Below are 12,867 nucleotides of genomic sequence, written 5' to 3' on the forward strand. Positions count from 1 at the left end.
GGCATAAATTCCAGATGTTTCCCCTGGTGGATCCTGTCTCTTCAGGTAAAGGTGGTCAGTGTTCTGCACATTTCCCCTGGCCTCAATGATGACCTCTCCTACGTCATCACCCCGGGCAAGCGAGCATTAGGCTATTTCAAGGCATAAGAAGGACGCCAGGTACCGAGTTCAGCTAGCCATGGAGTCCGAGATTCTCTGTTTTCTGGCACTTTGGGAATGATACACAACTGACCTAAGCGATTAGCATTTTTTAGTTTTTTTCAGTATTTTATAAAACTACTGCCACATCCTTTCTCTTATGTCTTCTTCATCTTTGGGGAGACTTTGAATTTAAAATATTGTATATCCTATTCATTAGCAAATGTTTTAGCCTTCGGAATATTTGTATTTAACCCTTATTCTTAGGGATTGTTTTTGCAACTTAGAAACTATATTAGGAATGCAAGGACTTTATCCCTCCTGCTTGGCGCAGTGGGCTAAGCCACTAGCTGGCCCTGCCTAAGTGAGGAGTGAGATCACCCAGCACCCATATTGCTGCAGGCTGTATTTAGAAGGCATGGTGTTTAAATGACCTCTCCTAGCTTAAATATGAATTCTTTCAGATCAGGAAAGAGTAAAATAAGAAGCCTAGAAACTCTTGATTAAGAATGCGAATCTCAGTAATGGTTGAAAATGAGAAGCAGCAGCAGATTGTAATTTGCTCTCTTGGACGTGGTAGACTTGCTGTGATTGAACTCCTGAAATGATGGCTGAATGGGGGAAACCTGCATAGCATTTGCTGTAAGACGCAAAGAGACTTATTTTCGTTATTAAACTATTCTTATAAGAAAATGTATGTATTTGTAAAAATAATTTCCTGTGTCAAGTATTTGTGCAATCAGAGCTGAATTGTAAACTATTCTTATAACATCTAGTTATTTTGAAAGATTTATATATTGAATCCTGGATATGACCAATAAAACCGATGAAACGAAAAAAAAAAAGTCAGAGCTAGAAATCAGAGATAGTATAATGTATAACCACCACTTGTGGCATATGGTAATGATTAATATTTGTAAGTAACTTTATAGTTTTGCAGTGTACTTTTAGACAGTTTTTTAGTTTTTTCAGCACCACTTGTAAAACATATTTTGGTCCATTGTCTCCTAGCAAGTTGGAAAGAACTATTGGAATCCAGGTCTTCTGTCTCCTGTCACATCATTGATAAGATTATTGTTTTGAGTCATAGATTTGGGAAAACTGAAGAAATGGCTTAATCACTGAATAGCAAGAGGGTATGTGGTGTGGCCTCTTTAATTCAGTCCCCAACCCACCTTGCAGTAGAGGAACTGTCAGGAGAGGAATCAGGTCACTCATTTTCTGAATTTAGTTAAGGCTGGTTGTTATTTTATATGTATTTTTAAACATTTTTTTAATGTTTATTTTTGAGAGAGAGAGAGAGAGAGACAGAGTGCAAGTGGGGAAGGGGCAGAGCGAGGGAGATACAGAATCCCAAGCAGGCTCTGGGCTCTGAGCTGTCAGCCCAGAGCCCGATGCGGGGCTTGAACTCACAAACCATGAGATCGTCACCTGAGCCGAAGTTGGATGCTTAACCGACTGAGCCACCCAGGTGCCCTTATATGTATTGTTTCAAGTCTACTTCACTCTTATCAGTTTTGAAAATGTTTTTTGTAGATCAAGTAGTTACTAGGGCTTTGTTTCTAAGAAGCTCCCTTTTTTGTGTGGCTATTTCAGGATGTTTAATGCTTTTTTTTGGTCTGAGGTTTCTTTTCTTTGAAACGAAAAAAAATTTGCATTTGTTAACCACAGAAATCCCTCAGTGTATGTAGGCTGCAGTTTGTACATTTTGTGGTTGTAGTTTGGGTGCTGGCTGTGACTTTTGGTTTACCATATTCATTCATTCATTCATTCATTCATTCATTCATTTATAATGTTTATTTTATTTTTGACAGAGACAGAGTGCGAACATGGGAGGGGCAGAGAGAAGGAGACAGAATCCAAAGCAGGCTCCAGGCTCTGAGCTGTCAGCACAGAGCCTGATGCTAGGCTTGAACCCATGAACCGTGAGATCATGACCTGACTCAAAGTGTGACGCTTAACTGACTGAGCCACCCAAATGCCTACCCCCTTTTTAAAGTTTATTTTGAGAGAAACAGACACAGCATGTGTGGGGGAGGGGCAGAGAGAGAGACACACACACACACACACACACACACACACACACACACACAGAATCCCAAGCAGGCTCCAGGCTCTGAGCTGCCAGTGCATCACCCAGTGTGGGCCTTGAACCCATGAATTGTGAGATCATGACTTGAGCTGAAACCAAGAGTTGGACGCTTAATCAACTGAACCACCCAGGTGCCTAAGTTTATCATATTCTGTATAATGAAAGAGTATGATGGGATACAACAAAAAAACTTAAAAAAATTTTAAAGGCAGCAAGAGAGGAGGAGATGATTTAGAAATAATAATCATTAACATAAGTGGTTAAAGCCAATTTATAACAAGTTACATGCATTCTTGTTATATCTTAGAATTACTTTCCAGGAATGTCAAAGGATTTGGTTCTTTTCTCTGTTATCTCTGATGCCCTTTTCTTTTACTGCTTTTGTACTTTTGGAATAATGGCCCTCCAACACTGTTTTAGTTTAGTTGTGAAGATAGATATTATTGTTAGATTGTTGAAGAAAACTGGAGATTTTATTTTAGGTGAGTTAGGTGTCTCTTCTTGTTTATCCCAGAGTCTTTATTTGACAACATCCATTAAAAATGTCTTCTTCTTCTTCTTCTTCTTTTTTTTTTTTTTTTTTTGCTGATTATAAAGACCATAGGTAATTATAAAAATTAAAACATTACAGAGCTATGTTAATATTGGGGCTCCTGGGTGGCTCAGTTGGTTAAGTGTCAGACTTTTGATTTTGGCTCAGGTCATGATCTCACAGGTCGTAAATTCAAAGCCCTGTGTCAGGCTCTGTGCTGATGGTGTGGGTCCTGCTTGGGATTCTTCCTCTCTCTTTGCCCTTCCCCTGCTTGTGCTCTATCTTTGAAAATAAACAAACAAACAAATAAATAAATAAAAACTAAAAAAGAAAAATCCAAATAAAACAAAATATTACAGAGCTATGTTACAAATTCCTGTTGTCTCAGAGTCAGACAGATTTCTTAGCTTTGCAAGAAGACAGTGCTTTTATGTAGTAGTTGCTTGATAAAGATTTGTTCTGTTAATTATGAAATGATAGAGGCTGCCTATTCAAAAAATTTTTTTAATGTTCATTGATTTTTGAGAGAGAGAGAGAGTTCATGAGCAGGGAAGGGGCAGAGAGAGAGAGAGGGAGACACAATTGGAGGCAGACTCCAGGCTCTGAGTTGTCAGCACAGAATCTGATGCTGGGCTGGAACCCACAAACCATGAGATCATGACTTGAGCCGAAGTCAGATGCTTCACTGACTGAACCATCTTGTGCTGCCACTCCTCTTTTTTTCTGATAGAAAGCATAGGACCAAACTTTTAGAATTCAAACCAAGCTTCCACAACTTTTCTAAGTACTGAGTAAATGAAAAAATGTGGAGGTCTGTAGAAGAGAGAAATAGTATTGGTTGTTTTCCCATCCTCAAAAGGTCAAGGGCCAAAGTCAGATGTAGTGGAAAGATGGTGGTGGAAGAGGCATTTTGTACTGCATTCTGATTGTTTTATAAGTTTTAATTTATAAAGCTAAATTTTAGGAGCCTTTGGCTGGCTCAGTTGGCTAAGTGCCTGACTTCGGCTTAGGTCATGATTTCCTGGTTTGCAGTTTGAGCCCCATATCAGGCTCTGTGCTGACAGCTAAGAGCCTGGAGCTTGCTTTGTTCTCTTTTTTTCTTTTCTTTTCTTTTTTATTTTTGAGAGGCAGAGAGAAATAGTGCTAGCAGGGGAGGGTCAAAGATAGAGGGAGACACAGAATCTGAAACAGGCTCCAGGCTCTGAGCTAGCTGTCAGCACAGAGTCCCACTCAGGGCTCGAACCCATGAACTGTGAGAGCATGACCTGAGCTGAAGCTGGACCCTTAACCGACTGAGCCACCCAGGCCCCCCTGGAGATTGCTTTGGATTCTGTGTCTTCCTTTCTCTCTGCCCTCTTATGCTTGCACTCTGTCTCTCTCTTAAAAAATAAACATACATTAAAAAAAGTTTTTTTTAAGTTAAATTTTATAATAGTTGAGATGAACCTGCTTTTTCTTTTTCTTTTCTTTTTTTTTTTTTTTAATGATTCTGGTTTTAATTTGTTTAGCCAGTTCATTTTGACTCCGGATCACAGTTTCTTGTTGGGAAAAACCAAAGCAAGTATCTAGAAGTATCAACGGCTAAACTGACATCCATTCATTTTGCTAACTCTGAAGTTCTGTATGCCAAATAATGTTTAATCCTTTTCGTTGCTAAATAGTTGTTTAATATTCTTCTCCTAGGCCATTTTAAAAAAAAGTTTATTTATTTAAGAGGAAAAAAGCACAAGTGGAGAGTGGCAGAGAGAGAGAAAATCCCAAGCAGGTTCTGAACTGTCCTTGCAGAGCCTGATGTGGGGCTCAAGCCCGATTTGGTGCTTGAACCCAAGAATTGTAAGATCATGACTTGAGCTGAAATTGGACACTTAATTGACAGCCACCCTGGCGCCCCTTCTAGCCCAATTTTTTCACAGCATCCATATGAAACACATTCTTTCCCCAGCATTTCTGTTGGGTGGAAAGTAGTATTTAAGCACTTGTGGTTTTATCTTTTAGGAAGCTGTTTAGTGTTTTGTGAAGGATTGTTGGTCTGCTGATCCAGTGCTGTTCCACTTACCTCAGTTGGTTATGAGTGTGGTGCATTTAATGAGGCCAAGGTCATTGAATCAGTTTCCATAAGGACCATAAGCTTTGTTCTAAGTTTGTGCTAGTCTTAGCCCACCATCCCACTGACAAAGACACTGTAGGTCATAGGGAACACAGGAAGAAAGTGAGGTTAGATTAGCATTTCATTCTTGTTATAATAGATGATAATTAAATTAATGAGTATTTATTGTTTACTGAATACACTTCAATGCCAGGTATAAGAGGGCATTATCCCCATTTTAGAGGTTAGGAATCTAACATGCAGAGAATTTAAATAATATGTGAAAGGTCATATAACAAGAATTGGAAGCATGTTTTCCCTGTCTCCAAAGTCTGCTACCACAAACCTTTCTCTACTGAGAGACCAGCTTAGTGATGGGACACTTGTTTTGTATAGCTGTGTGAGATACAGTTGCCGTACTTGAGCAATTAGTCTTCTGAGGAGTCAGGAATGTAAACCACTTAACTGCAGAAAAGGTTAGTTCCTTAAGAGAAAAGCAGATTGTTGTGTGTCCTTGGGGCTTAGGAGAGTGAGAGTTCTGTTCTCTAGGTTTGTTGTTTATATCTTGCAAAGTTTACTACAAAGGGCTTAGCTCTGGGTATGACCCTGAACAAAAACATAATCTCTCTGAATAATTCATTGATTCAGTGTTCATTTAATATGTACAAAAACACTTGCGGACCTGTACATAAATTATAGAATCTGAGGGTTGGAAAAACCATGTTTGAAGATCATGGTATTTTTCTCTCTCTAAAAATAAAACTTTGAGGTAAAAAATACATATTTCCAAAGGAATTTAGAAATTTTAGAAACACACAGAAATAAATGACTCATAATTTTTGTATCCAGATTTAAGCTGTTAGTATTTTGATGTCTTTATGTAGTTTCTCCTAGTTTTTAAACATTTTTATTGCAGTATAACTTAAACACAGATCCTAAGTATATAGCTTGATGTATTTTTATATATGTATGCATGTGTATAACCATCACCCAGATCAATTCTTTCCAGTTTTTACTGTGTGTGGGTGTATGTGAATATACTTTTACATATTGTGATAAAGTGAAATGTAAAATTTTGTGTTTTGGTTTTTTTTCACTTAATGTTGTCATGAGTATTTCTCAATATCATGAAGTATTCTCCTGAAATTTTATTGATCCCAGTGAAGAGTTCATTAATTATGAAGAGCAGAAACTCATTCAGACAAACTGAAGTAAAAAGGGATTTATTTCAAATTATAACATGTAATGTATTTATAAATAACATCTTAAAAGAATATACTATATCAGGAGCGTCTGGGTGGCTCAGTCAGTTAGGCACCTGACACTTGATTTCTGCTCAGGTCATGATCTCATGGTTAGTGGGATCCTGCCCCACATCAGGCTCTGTGCTTACAGTGGGTGGAGCCTGCTTGGGATTCTCTCCTCTCTCTGCCCTTTCCCTTCTTGCAATCTCTCTTGCTCAAAATAAATAAAAATAAGTATTAAAAAAAAGTTTAAACTCTCACCATCACTTTTTAAGATTCCAGTTTCTCTATATCTGTAATAAAATGTTTTGGTTTTTCTAAAATGTTTCGATTCTGCTAGGAGGAAAATGTCTTGTTTTAATCTGAATTTAATTATTTGTGAGGCTGAGCATCTTTTCCTATATTTTATGTACATTTATATATCCTATGAGTTACCTACCTGTTCAGGTCTTTTGTTCATGTTTTCATTGTGTTGATTATCTTTTTTTTCATTCATTTGTGGAAACTGTATATTAGGAATATTTTGTCAGGAAATAAGTCAAAACTTCATAAATACTTGTATGTATTTATAAAATGGGATCATAAGAGAAGTGCAGTTGTGTATATACTGCCTTTTGATGTCCATCATTTTCCCATGGCAATTAAAAATGTCTTGAATATTCTCATGCCATTAAATATTCTTCATATGTGTGATTTTAATTGTTATTTAATTCCAACATATGGGTGAACTGCAGAATTTTTTTAAAACTTAAATCCAAGCTAGTTAACATAGTATAATAATGATTTCAGGAATAGAATTTAGAGATTCATCATTTTCCTATAACACCTAGTGCTCATTCCAAGTGCCCTCCTTAATGCAGTTGCCCAGTTAGCCTTTCCTCTCACCCAGCATCCCACCAGCAACTTTCAGTTTGTTCTCTGTATTTAAAGAGTCTCTCCTGGCTTATCTCCCTGTTTTTATCTTACTTTTGCTTCCCTTCCCCTATGTTCATCAGTTTTGTTTTTTAAATTCCACATATGAGTGAAATCATATATTTGTCTTACTCTGACTGACTTATTTTGCTTAGCATAATACACTCTATAAATTTTAGGATATTTAATGATTATTTGGGTGGTTTATACTTTTTCTAAATAATTTTACACTGTATTACTTTATACAAATCTTGAGTATCTTATTGCCTTTTTTTTTTAAGTTTATTTATTTATTTTGAGGGAGAGTGAGGGAGGGGCAGAGAGAGATGGTGAGTTCTGTACTGTCAGCGCTGAGCCCAGTGTGGGCTCAATCCTGTAAACTGTGAGATCCCACGAACTCATGAGATCATGACCTGAGCTCAAATCAAGAAAAAGTTGGACACTTAACTGATTGAGCCACCCAGGCACCCTTGCATCACTTAACTTTCTATAAATTTGACATGGATGCAAAGTGGAGATAGGGTAATAAAATTACATACATTATCTCATTTGGGCCTATTAGCAACCACATGTAATAATTTCTGTTATTATTCCCATGTTATATGTGAGGACACTAATGCACCATATGGTTAATAACTTGCCTAAGATTATTCAGCTAATAGATGGAAAGACGGGGATTCAACTCAGTTGTGTCATAATCTAGAGTTTACTTTTTTAAAGAATTAAATACTTTATTGAAATCAATATATAATGGCGTAAAGTGCACATATAACAAACAGATCATACCTCTGTTTCCAGTACCCCCAAATCCTTCCCTGTTCCCTTGCCAGTCAATATTTACTCTTTCACCACCCAAAGGTAACCTGATTTCTAACAGTATCAATTAGTTTTGCCTGCCTGCACTTCATATAAATGTAATCAAAAGCTGTGCTCTTTTGTGTTTGAATTCTTTTGCACATTATGTTTGAGAGATTCATTCATATTGTTATAAGTAGTTTTAAATTCTTACTGGTGTATAGTTTTACATTGTGTACCTGTACCACACTTTATCTCTCAGTTCAACTGTTGGTGACACTGAGTAGTTTCTAGATTTTGAGTGTTACAGTAGTGTTACATTATGAACATTACTGTAGTGCTCTTTTGTGAATATTCCCTTTGTCCTTTTGCGTGTTTACCTAGGAGTAGAATTGTTGGGTCATAATGTTCAGCTTTAGTAAATACCTGTACTGCCATACTGTTTTCCACAGTGGTTGTACCACTTTACAATCTCTCCTGTAGTGCAGTAGGTTTCTCCCTGTTCTCATCAATACTTGGCATTTTCCTTCCTCTTTATTTTAGCCATTCTGGTGGTTGTGTAGTAGTATTGTTTTACTTAAATTTGCATTTTCTGAATGACTAATGAAGCTGAGTACCTCTCAAAAGTTTATCAGACGTTTGTTTTTTGTTTTTTTAAAGTAGGCTTCATGCCCATTGTGGGGCTTGAACTCATGATCCTGAGACCAAGAGTCTCATGTTCTACTGACTGAGACAGCCAGGTGCCCCATCAGACATTTGTATACCTTGTTTTTAGAAGTATCCAAGTCTTTGGGCATTTTTCTTTCAGGTGTTTTTTTCTTTTTTCTTATTGATCTACTGGATCAGTTCTTTATATGTTTTATTTTGTTATTTGTTAAATGTTCATTTATTTTTGAGAAAGAGCACATGCATGAGTAGGGGAGGGACAGAGAGAGAGGGAGACAGAGGAGAGGGAGACAGAGGATCTGAAGCAGTCTCCACACAGACAACAGAGAGCCCAGTGTCTGGCTTGAACTCACAAACTGTGAGAACATGATCCCAGCCGAAGTCAGATGCTCAACTGATTGAGCCACTCAGGGGCCCCTATGTGTTTTAGATAGGAATCTTTTGTTAGTCATATGTACTGAAAATATTTCCTTTTTAAAATATTTATTTTTTTTAATTTAATATTTATTTATTTTTTAACATTTATTTATTTTTGAGAGACAGAGATAGATCATGAGCAGGGGAGGGGCAGAGAGATAGGGACACACAGAATCAGAAACAGGCTCCAGGTTCTGAGCTGTCTGCACAGAGCCCGACACGGGGCTCAAACCCACAAACTGTGAGATCATGACCTGAGCCGAAGTTGGACACTCAATTGACTGAGCCACCTAGGCACCCCTACTTTATTTTTTAAAGAGATAGAGCGAGGGCAGGGGAGGAGGTTGGGGTGGGTGGGTGTAGAGAATCTCCAGCAGGCTCTATGCTTTGTATAGAGACCAAGGCTGGACTTGATTCCATGCCTGGGATAAGACCTGAGACAAAATCAAGAGTCTGACACTCAACCCACTGAGCCACCCAGGTGCCTCTGGAAATATCTCCTGATCTCTGTGTTTCATTTTCATTCTCTTAATGGTGGCTTTTGAGGAACAAAAATTTTTAGTTATAATATTGCCCAATTTATCGGTTTTCTCTTTATGTTTATTGCATTTTATAATCTATGATATCTTTGCTGTTGCAAAGTCACAACGATGTTCTGTTTCCTACTAAAAGCTTTATTGTTTTGTCTTTCACATTTAGATTTGCAGTCTCAGAGCTAACCCTCTTAATCACTATGCTGTGACTACTCTGTACTGCCTGAGAAAAGCTCTTACCCTGCTCATGCGCGCATGCACATATGCCCCACGTTTAAATATTCTGCAGAAGGGAAGAGAAACATTTCCATTGCTCTTACAGCTGGGCCTGTAGTACAACAAGGCTTTGATATAACCAATACAGTGCTTTTAATAGTCCGTCATTTAGTAAAACAAATGGTTGTCTTTGTGCTTTGATTTAGTACCAGCTGGTAAAATTTTAGTGATTAGGAAACTGTAAAAAAAAAAAAAGAAAAAGAAAAAAAAGGATTTTACTATAAGAGGTAGAGGTCTTAAGGGTAAAGAGAACTCAGTTTTGTTATTGAGGGTAACCTGAAAGGAGGCTCCCAGATTCTTAAATCTTGTATGCTCAGGGGAAGTGAGGAGGTGGTCCTGTATTATAAACTGTGGGTTGGAATTTGGACTTAGGGATATGTTAGTGTTCTTGATACAGCCATGTTTGCCTTTCTGAACTCTGCTTTGGGTAGATATATGATATATGTTGTCACTTTTATGCAGTGGAGGCTTCCTTCTTGGGAAGAATTTGGGAATTTCCAAGGCATTTCTGTGCCATTTTCATGGTTAAAGATTTAGAGGTGATTCTTGTATGTATGGCTGTCCTTTTGGGAGGAAAGGAGCTAATATTTGTTGGATAGCTCTTGTATTCTGTATAAGTATGTCCCTTTACATATGTTAACTCACTTAGTCCCTTTAGGGCCTATCAAGGTATTATTATCTCTAGGTTAAAGATGAGGAAGCTGAGATTTATTGAAGAAAGAGCTTGGGCAGGTTACTTAAAATTCATTAGGTATGCAACTAGTATTTGAATCTAGATTTGTCTGTGTTTAAAATCTCGTTTCTTCTACAAACCATAGTGTGTATATATCACAGCATATACTGTACTACTTGCCTAGCTTCATCTGGGAGAGAGGCTTCTGTAGATTTGTAAGCCCCAGAGAAGGAGATATACATTTATTCACATGTCTTCATGAATTCCAGGAGGCGTTGGTTTTAATGATAAATTTTTAGCATAGCAGGAGCTCAGTCAAGATTAATAAACTCTTGGAGCATGGAGTAATGTAGTAATGTAGTAGAATGGGTGAGCGTGGGGTAGACAGATCCTCTATCCCATGGGAGCTAAATGGAGAAAATATCACTGTGCTTCTATTTGTAGCTTGAATTTGATGGGATGGGGTAAGATACTAGGTTTTGAGTGAATTGTTTTGAATGTCTTGTGCATTCAGTAAATATCTGTGGGTTGATAATGATGGCTTAGAGATATTTTCGCCTTGAGGAAGAATTTAAATTTTTTGGCTACACATTTTTTTCTCTCTCTCTGTGGTAGCAGAGGTGTATTCATTTTTAGAATTCTTCTTTAGCCTTATTTTGTAGTAGATTGGCCAGTTCAGTTTTTGCTGCTGTGGTGAAAAGAACTGTTATAATTAGCATCTCTGCTTCCTCTAACAGTTTTATGGATTTGTTTTGAAGAACCTAAAAAGAAACAAACAAAAAGAAATGTTCATTGTGCTAAGTATTTCTTCAAGAAGGGTATTTTACACTAGGTAGTACTCTGAATGTGAAATCTCAAATAACCACATTTGAAAAAAAAAAATCCCAAGACTGAAATGAAATGGCCCCAGAAGCTCCTCCCTGTGTTGTCGTGGTAAACTATAGATTGGAAAGGATAGAACTGAATTAGTGAGAGGAGACCAAAACCTGAGATCATTAAGCATTTATATTGGAGCATTTACATCCTCTGAATGAATTCAAATCTCTTGACCCAAACAAATTATACCCCAGAGTTCAGACAGAGTTTTGGGATGAGATAATTTAGTTGTTGTCAGTAGCATCTAAGGAATGTGGAATTACCACAGAATGACATATTTTCAAGACTCAGAAGATAAGAGCTTGACATTTCTAGTCAAAATCTAGAATGGCTTATTAAGGATATAGTATGTGGATTTAGAAAAGGCAACTTATTTTTTTTAAAGTTTATTCTACTTATTTTAAGAGGGAACAGGAGAGAGAGGAGAGAGGAGGGACAGAGAGAAAGGGAGAGGCAGAGGGAGAGTGAGGGGAAGAGAGGGAGAGGGAGAGGGAGAGAGAGGGAGGGGGGAGAGAGATACAGAGGGAGAGAGGGAGAGAGAGAGAATCCTAAGCAGGCTCTGCACTGACAGTGGGGTTTGAACTCAGTGAACCATGAGATCATGACCTGAGCCAAAATCAGGAGTTGGTCAGTTAACCAGCTGAGCCACCAAGGTGCCCCAGGAAACTCATTATTAAGAGCCAACACGGGGCCCCTAGGACCATGTTAGGTCAGATTAACCACATTTTTTTCCATTAAGCCAGTAGACTGGTAGAAGCGGGGAATAACTCACCACCAGTTTTGGATTCAGGGATTGTTTTTAAAATTTTTTTTAAATGTTTATTTTTATTTTGAGAGAGAGAAAGAGAGAGAAAGCACCCACACAGGGGAGGGGCAGAGAGAGGGAGAGAAAGAATCCCAGGCAGGCTCCACGCTGTCAGCACAGAGCCTGATGAGGGGGTCAAGTCCCATGAATCCATGAGCTCATGACCTGGATTCAGGGATGTTTTGAGGGGAATGATTAGGAAATACACAGGGGGGCGCCTGGGTGGCTCAGTCGGTTAAGTGTCCGGCATTGGCTCAGGTCATGATCTCACGGTTCGTGGCTTCAGGCCCTGCTTCGGGCTCTGTGCTGACAGCTCAGAACCTGGAGCCTGCTATGGATTCTTTGTCTCCCTCTCTCTCTGACCCTCCCCTGCTCACGCTGTCTTTCTCGCTCTCAATAATAAAACGTTAAAAAAAATGAAAAAAAAAAAAGGAAATACGATGAAGCAGGTGATACAAAAGTTGTAATATAGAAAGGTGATTTTCTAAAAAAAAAAGATGTGACTTAATAGCAACACTTAAATGTAAGGCTTTTAGTTGGATGCAACTTTGATTTATGGCAATAGTTGTAATTTTAGCTTGTATTAATATTTTCAAAAAGGAGAGAATGGATAGTCCTGTTTTATCTGATGTCAGTTAGACCACACCTAGATTCTAGTTGTAGGAGTTAGGGTAGTGAGGGAACTGAATGCCTTGTTACATTAAAAGGAGACTTGTTTTATGATCAGTAAATGGCTCTGATAGTAGCTCCCACAGAAGAGTTTCAGAACTTGGAGCTGCAGAATTGGCAACATTGTTGGAATACCTTAGATTTTGATAGTCA

General features: G+C 38.0%; 1 protein-coding gene across 3 annotated transcripts in view; it reads left to right on the forward strand.

Moving 5' to 3' along the window:
- DENND5A (DENN domain containing 5A) overlaps positions 1 to 12,867 on the forward strand; it is a 108,986-nt gene that overhangs the window by 8,675 nt on the left and 87,444 nt on the right. The gene's annotated exons all lie outside the window — the stretch shown is intronic.

This window comes from Suricata suricatta, chromosome 11 (assembly GCF_006229205.1).
Source record: "Suricata suricatta isolate VVHF042 chromosome 11, meerkat_22Aug2017_6uvM2_HiC, whole genome shotgun sequence".
Lineage (NCBI taxonomy): Eukaryota > Metazoa > Chordata > Mammalia > Carnivora > Herpestidae > Suricata > Suricata suricatta.